General features: G+C 46.4%; 1 protein-coding gene across 2 annotated transcripts in view; it reads right to left on the reverse strand.

Moving 5' to 3' along the window:
• Positions 1-18,158, reverse strand: part of HPCAL4 (hippocalcin like 4) — a 43,379-nt gene that overhangs the window by 17,032 nt on the left and 8,189 nt on the right. The window contains exon 1 of one of the 2 annotated variants that reach the window (XM_083511703.1): positions 1,933-2,151. The exons of the other annotated variant lie outside the window; for it this stretch is intronic. The gene's annotated coding sequence lies outside the window, so the exon portion shown is untranslated. Of the gene's footprint in view, positions 1-1,932; positions 2,152-18,158 lie in introns of those variants that run through there. 2 annotated transcript variants of the gene reach the window in all.

An 18,158-nucleotide genomic window follows, 5' to 3' on the forward strand; every position in this document is an offset into this window, starting at 1 on the left:
GTATTGGATTGCATGTTTTCTTTTTTGGCTTTTTTGTAGTGTTCTGTTTAATTTGTTGGAAACTTAATAAATATTATTTTTTTTAATAAAAAAAAAGAGAGAGAAGTGTTTTGCGTTCTGAAAGAGAGTTGGCGCTTTCCCTCTCCTCAGGCCATTGGTGTGCCGTAAATGGCTTCAGTCAGCCCTGCGTTGTCTAGTAGGTTTTGCAGACTTGCTTGCAAGGATATCTGAAACTGTATTTTTATGGAGGACAGAGAGGGAATCCTAAAAGGGCAACAGTCTACTGACCTCTCCAGTTGTTCACTTGAATGAGTAAGACAATGTTTGTGAGTGCACAAAACCACTGGCCTCAACCGATGTGCCAAGGCTTTAGCTCAAAGAGATTATTATGTGCACACTAAGTGTTCCTATTTAAGTGCCCTTGTCTTCTGGTACTTCTCCCAGATAAATCATTAGCCCTTTTAAGGGAAATGTCAGGATTCACCTTTTCCCTCCCAACAAATCCTGGCCATACTTCTGCTCTTCAGGGTTCAGCCCCCCTCTTTTGGGTCATTAGGTCTCTGTAGGCAGAATGGAGACCTTTTGACTTGAGTGTACGTGGGTGTATCAACACATGCACGGCAGCCTCAAATGCCCAGGCCCTGTCTCCTTTCGAACCATTCAAAACACCTATCCAGTATTGCTGAATGTGAATGTGTCGAGCACCCGCTTTTTCACAAGTCCAGGCAGATCCACCCCAAGATTAAATGCTCTATTGCATGTTCTTAGGAAACTGCCAGGGCCACTTTGCTTAGCAGCGCCTGCTTCAGAGGCTGTCACAGGAGAGGTCACTGCAAAGTGAAGGAACACAACCACTTCCAGCAACCTGTGGGGGTTGAATGGTGGGGTGTTCAGGCACTGCTGCGTGAGAATGGGGGGTGTTGCAAGTACAGGCAAGCATTCCTATTTTTGTCTGTGCAGTGTTGGAAATCAGTGCAGAATGGGCACAAGGATTCCCCCTCAGTCTTTGGAGAGCACAGTCAAACTGCAAAACTGAATTGCCAGTTCCCTCTCCCTGCCCAGAGAAGAGGCCACATCACACACCTCCCCCTTCACTTCCTTCCTCCCTCTCCCCATCTGCTAGCTCCTAAAGGCAGGAACGTTCTCCCTCTACCACCACCGCCCCCCCTCCACTGCAGTGCCAGCCACTCTGAGATTTTATACGCTCAGACACGGAATCCACAAAGTCTGTTTTCTTTTTGAAAGGGGGTGTTGAAGAGAGAGGGGAAGAGAGATAATTTGGGAAGGGGGGATTGCTACAGGGGCAGCAAGGGGTTTGGATGGAGGGAGTATGCCAATGGGGTGGACTGTAAGGAGGGTTTCATCTGAGCCAATGTGCAGAACCCATTTTGAATTCCACATGCCAGCCCTAGAACATGCAACGGTAGAAGCATCAGGTCATGGGTATCCCTAAGCATGTGCAGAGAGCTTTTCCTCCCAGGCAAGGGAAACCATCCCACTCCTATCTGTTTGGGATTAGGGTGGCCGGACTTCCAATAAAAGTTGATCCCAACCCCCCACCCACCCACTCACTTCTCTGCCGAGGAATTGAGCATATTTTAAAAGCATCTGGTATTTTCCATCGGTTTGGGGTAAGACAGCTTTTCCTGGCATAATCGTGGTGAAACAGGTGAGTGGACCTCACTTTGAAGCTGTGTGCTTGCTAGACACCTGGGTGATACCTGCATCCCCCTGAATTAAAGGATAGACAACAGGAGATGCCCTGACCAGAAGAGAGAGGACAAGGCAGATGCCATAAATGCAGCACTGTTGATAGGGATTGCCTTCCTTGTAAAAGCATCAACACACACACAAGCAAACACCCCCCCCCCCCGCCAATTTTGCTCTTCCCAAACCTCTGGGACTGCTGGGGTCACCAGGGCTGTTGCTTACCTTGGTGGGTCTGCCTGCCCCCAGGGGATGCCCACCTCAGGTGCGAAGTTTGAAGAGCAGGAGGGAGCGCTTAAGCCATCCACTGAAGGAGATGCTGCCTGCTGTTTTGACTGCTCCTCTTGCTGCTGCTGCTGCTGCTGCTGCTTGGCACCTTCTTCCTCCTCCTTCACCTGCTCTGCCTTCTGAATTGCTTCTCCGCCTCCTCTTGTATCAGTATGTGTCCCTCCTAGCAGGGAGAAGGGAGGGGCCCCACTGGCCTGCCTCTCAGCCTCATTGGCTGCAGCGAGTGCCTGTCAGCGCACACTGCTCCAGGTGGGGCTCTGCCTTTTGCTCCTGTTCCTCAGCCCAGACCAAGGCTGAAAGGAGAGCTGCCAGGGCACGGTGCCCGCCTGGCATCAGGCAAGTCCCAGCCTGCTTGCCTGAAGGGCTCTCCCGCCCGACCTTTTTGTTTTTGGACAACAAGGGATGCTCATAAGTCACAGTGCTGGAGACAGACGCATAGTGCTTGGAGGAAAGTAATTGCAGCAGACTGCCAGCCCCAGTGCCGAGGCTCAGTTGCTACCCTCAGGACCCAGAAGCCCTTAGACAGAGTTGGAAAGACATCCTCTAAAAAGCCTCAGCTCTCCCTGATCAGGGTTCGTTCCAGCCCTTCTTTAGCCTGATACTCACACACAGTCACAGTTACATGCTGTGGAAAGGGGCAGAGGGGCAGAGCAAGCTGCTTTATCCCCAGTCAGTCCATTGCTCAATCTAGCTTAGTACTGCCAACACTGACTGGCAGCAGCTCTCTGAGGTTTCAGATAGGGGTCTCTCCCAGATCTGTCTGGAAGATTCCATGGATTGATTGATTCCTGCATGCAAAACATGTGCTCCCCCACTGACCTACAACCACAGGGTGAGCTCCCGTTGCTCGGTCCCTGCTCCTGCCAACCTAGCAGTTTGAAAGCATGTCAAAGTGCAAGTAGATAAATAGGTACCACTCTGGCGGGAAGGTAAATGGCGTTTCCGTGCGCTGCTCTGGTTTGCCAGAAGCGGCTTAGTCATGCTGGCCACATGACCCGGAAGCTGGCTGTGGCCTATAGAGCGAGATGAGTGCCGCAACCCCAGAGTCATCTGCGACTGGACCTAATGGTCAGGGGTACCTTTACCTTTAAGGAACCTTTGGCCCTCCAGATGTCGTTGAACTACAACCCCACCACCCCGGCCACTAGCCATGCTTGCCGAGGCTGATGGGAATTGTAGGCCATCCCCACGTGGAGAGGCAGAAGTTCCCCATGCCTGCTTTAAAGTAAAGGCAGTGTCTCTGCACATGCTGAGAGGCACTCTTGACTTCCAGCCTAAGGATGTGTTGGCACTGCAGATATGCAGTGGGGTGACTCCTGACTAAAGCCACATTACATTACATTTATAGCCCACCTTTCTTCGAAGAAGCTCAAAATGGTATACATACTTCTCCTCTCCTCACAACAACCCTGTGAGGTGGGTTAGGATGAGAGTGAGTGACTGCCCCAAGTGAGTTTCATGGCTGAGTGGGAGTTTGAATCCTGGACTCCCAGATCTTAGTCCCACACTCTAACCACTGCACCACACTGGCTAGTTAACCTAGCCTTGGAGATGAGCCTTGGAGGTGAGACCCTCCTCCTGCTTGAATCTGGCTGGACTATTTGGGCAAGGAATGGCAACAGAGCAAATAGGAGTTCTGGGTAAAGTAAACTCTGGACTCATTTTCCAAAATGGAAGTTGGGATTCCAAGTTCTGCAACAGAACAGGTGGATGGAAACCCACAAGATAGGGTGTGTGGTTGTGTCAAGACTGAGGGAAATGATGGTATAGAGTTTGGATTTGATATCCCGCTTTATCACTACCCGAAGGAGTCTCAAAGCGGCTAACATTCTCCTTTCCCTTCCTCCCCCACAACAAACACTCTGTGAGGTGAGTGAGGCTGAGAGACTTCAAAGAAGTGTGACTGGCCCAAGGTCACCCAGCAGCTGCATGTGGATGAGTGGGGACGCAAACCCGGTTCACCAGATTATGAGACTACTGCTCCTAACCACTACACCACACTGGCTCACACGAAATTAATGCCCAATACAGGATCTCGAGCAAGCTTCCCCAATCTACTGCCCATCCCCTGTGGGCAGTGTAGGAGTTGTAGTCAAAAAGTATATGGAGGGCACCCGGTTTGGGAAGGCTGGGCTCCTGCACACTCCCTTGTTTTGTTTCTCCTTTCCCTCCTCAATGCCTTTTCAAGTGTCAGCATCTGCTCTGTAACTTCCTCGGGGAAGTGCCCTTTGGTTGATGAAATTCTAAAGCGAAAAGTAAATTCAATAAACTACTGCGTTGTTAATAAACAAGCAAAGGCAACAGAAGCAGGTCCTGTAGATACCCCATGACTTGAAGGTTACTGGATGGGCAATGTATCTTCCCTTTTGACTCTGATCCTTTAAGGAACCCATGCCAGTTGGATGGACTGGTCCTTCCCACCCTTTGAGTGTGAGGAAAATCAACTACCTCTTCCCTTGCCCCACTGTTGTCACAATCAGCAGGAGCCCTCTGAGACCAGGCAGCTTCACTCTCCACTCAGCTCCTGGGCAGGACCGAGGTCTCACCTGCTCCATCACTACACAAGGTTCAGACAGAGGGAAGGAGATACAGTTTCTTTTGTGAGAAATCTGTCGTCATGATCTTTAAAAAGAGGGAGAAGCAGATTTCAGAAACAAATGTGAAGCATTTCCATGGCAACTGCCCATGATATGGAAGATCCCCCCCTCCTCCTCAGTGCTTCGCTGCAACAGCCTATCCTGAAGGTTACAGAGACTTTTTTTTTTTTTTGAGGGGGAGCTTATTTTATAACCAAAAGGGACCTATGTGAACAGAAGGAGGGGGCCGGGCTACCTCCCCTGGCCCACCAAAGCCAGCCAATCCTGTTTGAAATGTCAGAGAGAAACATTAAAGCAACCGAGACAGTAGAAATGGCAAAAAGGGGCATCTCCCTGAGGACAGCCATAAAGACACCAGGCTAGGGAAGGGCCCATCACTCAGGCATAGAACAGCTGCTTTGCATGAAGAAGGCATCCAGTTTCATCTCTGATATCTCAGGGGATGCAAGAGACCCTTCCCTGCCTGAGACCCTAGATGAAGTAGGAAATTTGGGGCACTACAGACTCAGTGTCTGAAGGCTTCATACGTTCACATGCAGAGTTCACTGGGAAGGACCATAGCTCAGGGATAGAGCACCTGGTGGCAGCTTGGCATGGGACCAGGAAACCTCTGGAGAGATGGTGCTGGCCCCTGTGGACAAGCCTCCTTTAGCTTTGGGTCCTCAGGTATTATTGGACAGCAGCTCCCACCAGCTCCAGCCACCTTAGCCAGTAGTCCAGGATGCTGGGAGTCACAGGAGCCAACTCCTAGGGGTCAAGGTCCATTCAGCTCCCCCCAATAAAGTATTTGAGGAGAACCCCCCAAGTTAATGGGCATTGCCATTCAAATGGTGTGCATGCATATTGTCTTGTGGCTGATTATGCAGGGCTTGGCTTACCTGACCCACTCCCCCCAGCCCATATTTTATTCAAGTTGGCACTCCTGATGGAAAGCGTAGTCCAGCAACATCTGATGATCCAAAGAAGGTTGGTGTAGACAATCCTGAGCTGTACTGGCCAAGGCTCATGGTGTATATCAAGTGTAATTAACCCAGCTGCCTGCATTTTTGGACTGCCATGTGGGGGGGGGGGCTGTCATGATGAACTCTCGCACTTCAAAATTTACCATTACACCATTGTGAGTGTGTGTGCATACCAGGGCTGGCTGGTGCATTAGCTTTGATGAGACAATTCCAGTGCTTTCCCCTTCAAAAACCTGCTCTGTAACACTCAATATGAACAAACAGCAATTCGGGTTTTCTGTGGATTGCCATTTGCTCTGTCAAAGAGCGGGGTTGTGGGGGGCAACAACAATACCCACTTAGACAAGGCACTTTAAAGTGCAGACTGGTGTTACCAACAGGTTTGTGAAAGGGGGGGGGGGAGAGCTATCAATTAAAAATCCCGCAACATTTCCCCCTCCCCTTTCCATGATCCTCTGAAGCCTTGAAATATTTATGAAAGATTAATTGAATCAGATAATTTGTGAGGCCAAGGGAATCCAGGATCTCTGACTGTTGGGGTAGGGGAGGCAGGATCCACCTTCCAAAGCATTAGCAATTAAGGTGGATTGTGTTTTGTTGTCCCCATTCCACTTCTGGAGGTCAATAGATCACTGGCTACTGGATCATTTTCTCTGCCAGCAAAGCACACACATTCCCCAAGAGCATGGAAGAAGGAGGATGCAAGGGTAGTTGTGCGGATTATTTTTGTTTTCATATTACAGTCTTTCAGCAGAGCAAAGGCATTGCTTTTCATGCATCAGCTAGATGCAGAATTAAAATGCAAGCACTGTGTAGCATGTATAGTGCTATGTTTGGCAACACCTTTTGCTACAGCCAATATCTGTCTGTAATGTATACTCAACAGTTTGTTCCAAGGAGCAAAGTTCCCTTGCAATATTAGTTAAAAGTTTTTTTCCTTTCAGATTTGGCCCTTTTTTTTGCTTCCTGTGGAGTGCAAACTGGGGGATCAGTGGTGAATTGTCTCTCAATAGCAGAGGACTAATTAAGGGATTAGCCTGGCACCCCTGGCAGGCGTCATTTGCACCCCCTGGGTGGTGGTGGTTGCATCCCTGATGGGCACTTCTATGTGATTGGTGGTTGGTTTATTGTGATTGCCAGGTGGCATTGGCACCCCTGGCGGGCCAACCCTCAACCCTCCCTAACTCCCTAAAAAAAGGTCAACAACTCTGGGCAATGTTCCCAAAAATTGCAATGTGGGGTGGTGACAAAAAGAAAAAATTGCACTGGGTACCACCTGACCTTGCTACGCCTCTGGTGTCATGGACTGGCTGGACGCAGAGGAATGGTGGGAGGAAGCAGCTGGAGCTCAGAGCTCAGGAGTGATGGTGGGAGAATGATGAATAGTAAGAGGGGGAAGAGAAGAAAATACTGGAAGGAGGCAGCTGAAGAGGTAGCAGGGCTTAGTGAGCTGGGAGAGTCTGTGGCAGAGAGCAGTCAAGAAGCAGGAGCAGAAGCTGAAGCAGGAGAGTGGAATGAGGGAGGCCAAGAGGCAGAGATCAGCTGGGCTGGTGGAGTCATGAGGGTCTCCCCCCTTGTCTCCCAGAACCAGAAGAGGCATGAAAAGGGCAGAGGAGAGGTTGGCTGCCTGCAATTGCTTGGGAAAAGTCTTGGCAACTGATTTCATGAAGGAAGACCACTGGGAATGAGCTGCTCTGCTCATTAGGCCTGACACTTAGCCAAGTCTGTGGAGGTCATGTTTTTGCTAATAAAGAGTTAACTCCATCTTTGACGTGTGTGATCACTGACTGGCACACTCCTGTGACACACAGTCTGGTTTACCCTCTTAGGATGTCTTCAGGGTTACTGCTATTGTTATAATTAACTCAGTATATTTATTCGTTCCCAGTAGTTATGTATGGAAGTGAAAGCTGGACCATAAAGAAGGCTGATCATCGAATAATTGATGCTTTTGAATTATGGTGCTGGAGGAGACTCTTGAGAGTCCCATGGACTGCAAGAAGATCAAACCTCTCAATTCTTAAGGAAATCAGCGCTGAGTGCTCACTGGAAGGACAGATCGTGAAGCTGAGGCTCCAATACTTTGGCCATCTCACGAGAAGAGAAGACTCCCTGGAAAAGACCCTGATGTTGGGAAAGATGGAGGGCACAAGGAGAAGGGGACGACAGAGGACGAGATGGTTGGATAGTGTTCGCTAAGCTACCAGCATGAGTTTGACCAAACTGCGGGAGGCAGTGGAAGACAGGAGTGCCTGGCGTGCTCTGGTCCATGGGGTCACGAAGAGTCGGACACGACTAAACGACTAAACAACAACAAATTTATTAGTTCTGTTTTATTTTGGTGGATATACATTAATTCAGGTTCTTGGTGCAATATGAAAGTGATGACTGCTTTTAAGTAATTCCTGTGTGTATAGTATACTATAGTTTTGTTATGTTATTTTCCTGTTTTTTAAAACTTGTGTGACCCATTCCAGCTTGCTTTAAAAATGAGGAAGATAGATTTTTTAAAATAACTCATTACATTTTGCCTCATCCATGTTTCATTGTCTGTATCTTAAGCATTTCATGCCTTCTTAAATATTTGTTAGCTGCCCTGAATGTTTCCTAAAACAGAAATTGGGGAGGGGAAGCTGCCTTACACAGAGTCAGGCCATTGGTCCACCTCCCTAAGTACTGTCCTGGCTGGCTTCCCTGGTTTCAGGCAAGGGTCCTGACTTGGAGATGACAAGGACTGAACATTCAGCCCTTCCACAAGGAAAGTAAATAATCTACTACATTAGAAGCTTAAATTCTAAGACACTTGATTTGCCATGACACTGGATCAATACTGAATTGAAAAGTAGAAGTAGCTGTGTAAGCCCATAAGAAAAATGTCAAAATGTGACTTTTATTAGGCCACAAAAGGGTATGCCAGTTTTTGAGCTCTCCAGAACTCTTCACCAGATTATATGGTAAATGGGAGGCAGGGGAGAGAGAGAGATTGGCTAGTTATGAAGCCGGAGAGTCTGCATTGGGTACAATGCAGTAATCTGTTACCTGATTACAGTTCTAGACAAGATGAGTTATCAAATACATCTTGAAGCTAGGTAGTTTTCATCCTGCTCTAGACATTCTGCAGTTGCTTGCTGGCCTTCGGCAGCAGCAGGAGGCAGTCCTGCCTCTTATTTTTCCAAAATGCCCCTCTCTTTTCAAAACAGAACCTCCAAGCTAGAGCCATATTTGAAAGGATGTCATGACCAAGGCGAGACCAGCAGAGGGTGCAGGAGGACATACTGTAGTTATGAGTTTTTTAAATGCTCATTTCTACAGAATGAAGCAAAAAGTGGTGGGATTCTGATCATAGCTGTCAACTTTCAGATTTGAAAATAAGGGATCAGCAGCCTCGAGAATAAGGGATCAGCAGCCTCACCTGTCCCGGGGACAGTCTACGGGATATCTAACAATCCGGGATAGCAGTGGGAAGCAATGGGAAACGGCGCTGGAATAAGGGAATTTCCTGCAAAAAAAGGGAAGGTTGACAGCTATGATTCTGATCCATCTATTTTCAGGCATCCAGAAGTTAGAGGGCACTTGCCCTCTGTGAATTTGCCTAATCCAAGCCATTCAAGTTGGTGGCTATCACTATCTCGTGTGTTTTTTTAGTAGTAGCAGGCATCTAACAAATGTAATCAATAAACAATCTAATTTAGAGTACAGTGATAACCTCTACACGGGGCTGTTCGAAAACTTCAGCAAGTTCAGAATATTGTAGCCAGGCTACTGAGTCAGGCAAATTATAAGAAACATATGACACTCTGCATTAAAACAATGGCATCACTGGTGACCCATCTGTTTTCCAGGCACAATTCAAGGTGCTAGTCATGACCTACAAAATCCTACAGTGGAAAACCAGTGTGGTGTAGTGATTAGTTTTGGGCTAGGACCTGGGAGACCAGGGTTCAATTCCCCACTCAGCCAAGAAGCTTGGACGCACAATGCCAGATTGGGCAAAGTCATGCCAAAGCCATGCGCCAGGCTGCCGTGCTGATTCAAAATGGAGCCCGGCACCAAACACAGAGGAAGATTGTCTCCCCCTCAGGAACCCTCATTTTGAGTTGGGCCCAGATACTTTCAAATGTATCTATACTGGCACAGGTTGGAACCGTCACAGAAGATTGGGCAACAATATTTTCAGAACTGTGTGAATTGCTGCACATTGGTCTGGACCAGGGGTCTGCAACCTGCGGCTCCGGAGCCGCATGTGGCTCTTTTACACCTTTGCCGCGGCTCCGGGGTGGATACTAGCGAGGGGAGGAGGCGCATTATGCGCCCCGACACTCCCCACTGTGGCGGGCACTGTACTGGCTGTGACGTCGCATGGGGGTGGTGCGTGCGTTAGTCACGCACCATCCCGACGTCACCTTCCCGCCCGCTGTCAGATCGCGGCTCCAGAGATATATGTGTTTTAAATGTTGCAATGGTTTTGCGGCTCCCAGTTTTTTTTTTCTTCGGAAACGGGTCCAAGTGGCTCTTTTTGTCTTAAAGGTTGCAGACCCCTGGTCTGGACCATTATGCCAAATTTGGTGACGTCCCAGCAAATGTGGTGACAATGTCTTCAGAGCTATCCAAATTAGTGCAGTTTGGCCCATCACACCGAAAATCAGGTGATAACACGCCAAAGTCATATTTCAGTCCACCATCTTGATTCAAATGGTGCCTGGCATACCAGTCTACAAAGACCACTGCCCCCACCCCATGAACTCTTGTGCCGAGCTTGGTGATATCTCCAAATCGACCAACAACTTTCCAAAATTTACAGTAGACACACACACATGGGATGCTTCAAAGAATGGCAAAAATATATTTCTAGATTTATCTGGCAAGGGAAGAAACCAAGAATAAAATATAAATTACTATCAGATACGAGAGAAAGAGGAGGTTTCGCTCTGCCAGATTTGAGATTATACTATGAGGCATCTTGCATTTGCTGGATCTGGGACTGGATAATTTTGAAAAATGGAGATGTGTTAGATCTAGAACGACATAATAATAGATTTGGATGGCATGCATATTTATGGTACGACAAAGTGAAGGTACACAAAGGCTTTCAGAATCATATAATAAGAAAATCATATTTTAAAGTATGGGAGAAGTATAAAGATTTACTAGAACAAAAAACACCCTGGTGGCTTTCCCTGTTAGAAGCACTATCTGTGAAGAAAGTAAATATGAAGTCAAACTGGCCAACATATAGAGGTTAACCAAGGTAGAAAACCAAGTAAAACTAAAAGATTTTGAAGAGGTGAGAGAACAGGTAACAGATTGGTTAAAATATCATCAATTAAATTGCTTTTTAAAAGCAGATAAAAAGAAATGTTTTAGTTATGAATTATCAAAATTTCAAAAAGAGATTTTGGAAAATAACTACTGTCTAAAATGTATGCTTTGCTCCTGGAATGGGATATGAAAGATGAATAGGTAAAATCTGTGATGATAAAAGTATAAAGATTTACTAGAACAAAAAACACCCTGGTGGCTTTCCCTGTTAGAAGCACTATCTGTGAAGAAAGTAAATATGAAGTCAAACTGGCCAACATATAGAGGTTAACCAAGGTAGAAAACCAAGTAAAACTAAAAGATTTTGAAGAGGTGAGAGAACAGGCAACAGATTGGTTAAAATATCATCAATTAAATTGCTTTTTAAAAGCAGATAAAAAGAAATGTTTTAGTTATGAATTATCAAAATTTCAAAAAGAGATTTTGGAAAATAACTACTGTCTAAAATGTATGATTTGCTCCTGGAATGGGATACGAAAGATGAATAGGTAAAATCTGTGATGATAAAATGGGTGAGAGATGTGGGACATAATATACAAATGGCGGATTGGGAGAGGCTATGGAAAACCAATCTGAAATTTATGGCATGCTCATAATTGAAAGAAAACTGCATGAAAATGATGTATCAGTTGTACTTAACCAGAGTTAAACTATCAAAAATGTATAGAACAAGTAACATATATGCTGGAAATGTAAAGAAAAAGAGGGTACCTTTTATCATATGTGGTGGAACTGTAATGTAATAAAAAAATTCTGGGAAATGATATATAATGAAATGAAAAAATGTTTAAATTAACCTTTGTTAAAAAACCAGAAGCTTTTTTACTAGGAATTATAGGTACCGAGATTCCAAAAGAACAGAATAAATTATTTATGTATACAGTGGTACCTCGAGTTACAAAGGCCTCAGGTTACAAACACTTCAGGTTACAAACTCTGCTAACCTGGAAGAGTTACCTTGAGTTGAGAACTTTGCCCCAGGATGAGAACAGAAATTGTGTGCCGGCGGCGCAGCGGCAGCAAGAGGCCCAATTAGCGAAAGCATGCCTCTAGTTAAGAACAGTTTCAGGTTAAGAACAGACCTTCGGAATGAATTAAGTTTGTAACTAGAGGTACCAGTGTACTACAACGGCTGCCCAGATATTGCTAGCCCAGAGATGGAAGGAAGAGACAACCCAGACAAAAGAAAAATGGCAGACCAAGTTGATGGACTATGCCAAAATGGCAAAATTAACTGGGAAGCTTAGGAACCAAGAAGACAAGAAATTTATAAAAGAATGGGAAATGTTTATAATGCATATGCAAAATTATTGTAAACAGGTTAAAACATTAGCAGGATTTTAAATACACTTGTAATGTAATAGAAACTATAGCTAACTTAGGAAAACGAAAATTTTGGAGAGTACTGATATGCAGATGAAAACAGAATTAAGAGGACCCACAGATGGGATGGGGGAAGTCAGGAGATTCAGAGTAATCTCAATATGTGAATGTGTAGGACATTTAGATGTAACTTTGCCACCTTTCTTCTTTGTTTTTTCCTCTTTCTCTCTCTTTTTTGAAAATCAAATAAAAAATAATAATAATAAGATACACACTCATGGGAAAGACTGCATTTTCCCATACAAGTTTGCCAGGAGAGGCTTGTCTTTTTTTGTCCCACCGATATCCGAAGCACATCTAGTGGAACTCAAAGGAGGGTCTTCTTGGTGGCTGCTCCCAGGCTCTGGAACTCCTTGACAAGGGAACCTGGCTAGTTCCATTTCCGATGGCCTTTGGCTAGTAACCAAATGATTTTTTTATTTAGACCAGCCTTTGGCCCGTAAGCTGACTTGAAAATATTTTGCATTTTGTTTAAGGATGGGAGAGAAATTTGGTTTGGCTTGCATGTTAATGCAAACCTATCTAATTCATACTTCCTGAAACAATATGTGAATGGAAACATCTATCCTTTGAAATTCGCACTTCACTGAATTTTGTGGTGCACTTCTCCAACCAAAACAGGAGTACAAAAATGTGTGAACTGGGGGGAAATGTGCATAAAAATGCATATATTAGTGAAAATAACATACAGAAATGCATTATATTATGGGAAATAATTTGCAAAAATGCAAACATTAGGCAAAATTACATTAAAATGTATCTATTATGAGGCACGGGCACTAAAATATTGGTGAATGGTTAAGTCTTTTACTTATTTATTTAAAGCAAATTTATGTGGGAAATGGGGAGAACTGAAAATGGGGGGAGGATGAGAAGCAGAAAATGACAGATTTATCCACCCCCAACTTGGTTTGAAATGGTTACTTTCATTGATGCTTAACCTGCCTTGTTTGTATTTTATTAATTTTGCATTTAATTATTAGATTGTATTGAGTTTGTATTGTTGTTTTAGCCAACGTATGCAACATATGGTGGGAAAAGGGGATGCAAACTGAATAAAGAAAAAAAAAACAAGAACTGGGATGTGTCAAACAGGGTGCTAGTGCGTTGTGTCTCTTCAAGCATCCGGCCCTGGGAGAAGAAGGCCTCCTCTGGAGGACAGCTTGATCTGGGCATCCCTCCTGATTGGCTCACAGGGAGGGGAGGGTTTTATTGTCTGCTCTGAGCATCTGTCCTGGGGCAGTTACACAACAATGCCCTGCATTGGTCCTCATTTGCTTGTTTACACACCTTCCCATTGATCATTTCTTTACCCTGCCTCTTTTTTGCAGCAAAAGGTCTGTTGTTGCTTTTTAAAAAGTGGAATGTTGCACCAGAGCTACAGAACTGCCCTGTAGACCTCTGGGTATAGGGCGGTATATAAATTCAATAAATAATAATAATAACCCTTTAATCTGCTTTAACTGAGCATTATCCCCTTGGATCCCTCGTGCAAAATACTGGAGGCACCCTAAGTGTGTGGGGAGAGAACCAGCCCCAACACAACCATATCCTTTTTCCCATGGTCGGTTGCCAACGTTTTTTACCAGCCCTGCTCCTGCTCCTCTGCCTCCAATAGCAGCCTGAGACGCAGAAAATAAACGAGTGGTATCTTTTGCTGCTACTTCTCCCCATGCCAGGAACAGTTCCTCTCGCTAAATGTTTATCCACCAAGTGGCTGTTAAAGGCTTGAAAGCAGGGAGAGGGACAAGCCCCCTCCCACCTGCATTCCTTCCCAGGAATTATTCCAAAGATATTGGGGAGGGAGGACTATCACTGGAGAGAGCGTCACAATGGAACCAGCCCCTGGTGTCTCTTAGCACTCCTCCTCCTCTCCTTGGGAGTATGGCAAGTAGCAAGAGGTATCCTGGAGCCAGAAGTCAGAAGGGAATCTTGTACAGATAACCTCCAGGGTCAAGCTGCAGAGCTGAGAGAGGACCCTCCAGGAGGAAGGGAAGGGTGTCGGTGGGGGTGGGAGAGAGGAGACCCTGCCACGATCTGACCTGGTTTTTCCTAGAAGCCTCTTTCCTGATAGGTTGCAGCATCAGTTGCACACGGATGAATCTTTTTTTGCAGGGCTCTGCTAAGCACAGCTATGACCATATATGGGATAGTTGAGGATTGGCTCACAGCAGCAGCAACAGCGGCGGCGGCATCTGAGGTAGAGAGAGGAGGGGGTCCCCGGTGGGCAGTTTTCTGTGTCACTGTGCAGCTTCCTTTATACGCACAGTCAGCTCCTTCCAAGCGGAAGGCAATGCCTTCCCCTTAGTAGTATTGTATCCCCAAGGGGGGGCAGGGCAGGGCCCCCTCGGATTGCTTCTTGCTGCGTGCGCTCATGGAGAAAAGCTGCCTCAGAAAACTTCCGTCCGTTTCTGAGTACAGGGAACTGAGGGAATCAGAAACGGTACGGAACAAAACTCAGCAAAAATATCAAGCAGGAGCTAGCATTTAGAGGGTGCTTCTAGGGTGCTTAAAACACTTCACATACTTCACCACAGTTGCAGGGGGTTGGACTAGATTACTCATGGGATCTTCCCAACTCTACAGTTCTAACAAGCCTTCAGAGGTAAAGGTAAAGGGACCCCTGACCATTAGGTCCAGTCGTGACCGACTCAGGGGTTGTGGCGCTCATCTCGCTTTATTGGCCGAGGGAGCCAGTGTACAGTTTCCGGGTCATGTGGCCAGCATGACTGAGCCACTTCTGGCAAACCAGAGCAGCGCACGGAAACGCCGTTTACCTTCCCGCCGGAGCGGTAACTATTTATCTACTTGCTCTTTGGCGTGCTTTCAAACTGCTAGGTTGGCAGGAGCAGGGACCAAGCAATGGGAGCTCACCCCGTCGCGGGGTTTCGAACCGCCAACTTTCTGATCGGCAAGTCCTAGGCTCTGTGGTTTAACCCCAGCGCCACCCGTGTCCCAACAAGCCTTCAAAACAGGCTTATATCCTTAGCTTAAGATGCTGAATATGGAAGGTGTTAGCCTACCTATGGCCACCTGGTGGGTTTGCAGGTGGGAGGGTGAGATTTGATTGGGGAGCCTTCCTAATTCACCAGCCGCAAGGCAATCAACAGCTACTAGCCGCAATGGCTCTGTTCTACCTCCACTGTAGAGGCATTATGCTTCTGAATATTAGTTGCTGAGAACAGCAGGTGGGCAGGGTCCAGCTTGCGGGCATCCCACAGGCATTGAGTGGGCTGCTGCAAAATTAGGCTGCTGGACTGGGTGGGCCATTGGCCTGGCCCTGCTACAGGCTCACCTTATGTCCTTACAGTAATGCTCATGTACTAGCGGTCTTTCCAGTTCAGTGCAAATATCACAACACATTAATGGAGAGTGGTTAACCTGGAGAGAAGCTTTCATAGCCCATAGCATGCAGTTCATCCTCCTAGAAACTGAAATTACTCCACCTCCATAGTATCACATTCCACATGGCTCCTAGTCTGAGATATACAGCTGAAAGTAAGGGGGCACCCGCAGTGTGGGCATCATAAAAAGGGAGTGTGCTAGGCAGGCAAGGCAGAACTTGGTGGTCTCCCAAAGTCACCCCTTTCTGCCTTGTGGACAGGGAGCAGGCTCAGGCAGGTGAAAGCCCAGTGGCATTCATCCTTTGGAGGCTGAAAACAGGGAGGAGTAACACATTTGTTCACTGAAGTGAGACAGGACCGGGAAGCCTCTCTCAACCTGGTGCCCTCCAGATGTTTTGGATTGGGATTCCCATCTGCCACAGTCATCATCAGCCCCAACATCATTCAGCCTGTGGGGTGTTGGGAGCTGTAGCCCAAAGCATCTGGAAGGCACAGGGTTGAGAAAGGCTGGCTTAGGACCACATTGCCCATCATGTTGGCCTCCATCTCCTTCAATGTCCTCTGCACAGGAGCCTAATCTCTTATGCCTTGTCCCCTCTTGAAAATCCCGGCACTGAACACCCTCCCAATTTTTTGTTTGTTTCACTGCTGAGATGCACCCTGAGCTTAGGATGTCCCTAGAAATGCAGCCCTTTGCACCTCACAGCGATAATTACAGCACAGGCAACAATTTGCATTTTGTCTTTAAACACTCCAGTGGGACCAAGCAGTGATGAATTTCAGGGTGGAGAGAGAAAAGAAGATGTCTGCCCATGATTGGCTGTCTCCATGGAGATACAGGACTGACCGAGCCACCAGTAGAGATGCTGAGCAAGGCACGGAGGACGGCCAGTCACACCCTGCCTGCCTGCCTGCCTGCCTGGTGCCTTTCCAAGGGGGCAGGTGCATTTTGCCAGAATGCCTCAGGGCATCCAAGCAAGGGGGTCTGTGACTGGTGTGGCAAAGGGGAAAGTTGCCTTTCTCAGTCCAGGTGGGTTGGATGCTGCAGCCTACAAGCAAGTGTGTGGGAAGCATCCTGAGGACAGGTGTGCTCTGACTACGGACAGAAGCAATACATGTAGCAGTTTGAGGGCAACAGTATCTGGATTTAAACAGTAGATAGGTAGCCGTGTTGGTCTGCCATAGTCAAAATAAAAAAATTCCTTCCAGTAGCACCTTAAAGACCAACTAAGTTAGTTCTTGGTATGAGCTTTCGTGTGCATGCACACTTCTTCAGATACACACTGTGTGTATCTGAAGAAGTGTGCATGCACACGAAAGCTCATACCAAGAACTAACTTAGTTGGTCTTTAAGGTGCTACTGGAAGGAATTTTTTTATTTGGATTTAAACAGTGTGTGTCAGAGAGGTGCCAGAGGCTATCAATGAGTGCTTCCTGACGACCACTATTTTGCAAGAGGAATTCAAGCATATATCAGATTTAGGTTTGCACAATTAAAGAGGATCAAAGCATTTCATTCATTCATTCATTCATTCATTCATTCATTCATTCATTTCATAAAGTTTATACACCGCCTGATGGTAAAAGAAAACTTCAGAGCAGTTTACAAAAAGATAAAATACTAATGGCAAGAAAAATTCACAACCCTACATTAAAGCATGCAAAAGTTAAAATACTAAAGCAGATTAAAATTACTTCAACTTCCTAAGCATCTGGGTTGTCTAAACAAGTTTTTAGCAGGCACCAAAAAGAGTACAGCCTGCTTATCTCAGTAGGCAGGGAGTCTCAGTTTAAAATAGACAATAGGCAGCAAATCCCAAAAAACACCACACACAACCCAGACCTTTTGCGGGGTGGAATGTGACAGGAAAATGCAATGAAACATGTGGCATGAACAAATGCTCACCAAAGGTCAGACATAGCCTAACCTCTGTGTAAGCTTTGGGCAAGCAGATCAGGATGGATGCTCTGTAAATAGTTACCTGGAGGAACCTGATGCTTGTGGCCATGCTGCAAAGGAAGGATGCTCTCAGACTGGAGGGTTCACAGTGGCTCCCACCACCCACAGCAACCCTGAGAGGATCCTGGTGGAGCACCTGCAGAGAGGTTGCAGGAGTGGCAGAGTGGACTGGGTCATCGTACCTGGGGAAAGGTAGCTTCCTTTCTCCCCAGGGTTTTCTGTGGATGGCCATTTGCCCCAATTCAGTGGTAAAATGTGGGTTTTCCTGAGGGAAGCACCAGGACAACAACAAAAAACCTACTCAGACATGGAGTTTTAAAGTGCGGACCTGTGCCAAGAAAGCGCTACACAAAAGGACGTCTGGATGAGCCCTGAGTGATGTGGAGAAAGCCCACTTCACTTTTTCAGTTGTGCCACAAGCTCTGGGACTCAGCCCTGTTTGCAAATAAGGTCTCTGTTCCAGGTCTACCCAAAAGGGTCCTTCACTACACCCTACTCTGCATCAATCACCATTCAATATTTTTCAGATAGAATCCAGACCAAGGGCCAGGTGGCTTGATATGCCCAGTTGCATAGTTTGCGATATATGTACCTACAG

Source organism: Podarcis liolepis, assembly GCF_965112155.1.
Source record: "Podarcis liolepis genome assembly, chromosome: 7".
Classification (NCBI taxonomy): domain Eukaryota; kingdom Metazoa; phylum Chordata; class Lepidosauria; order Squamata; family Lacertidae; genus Podarcis; species Podarcis liolepis.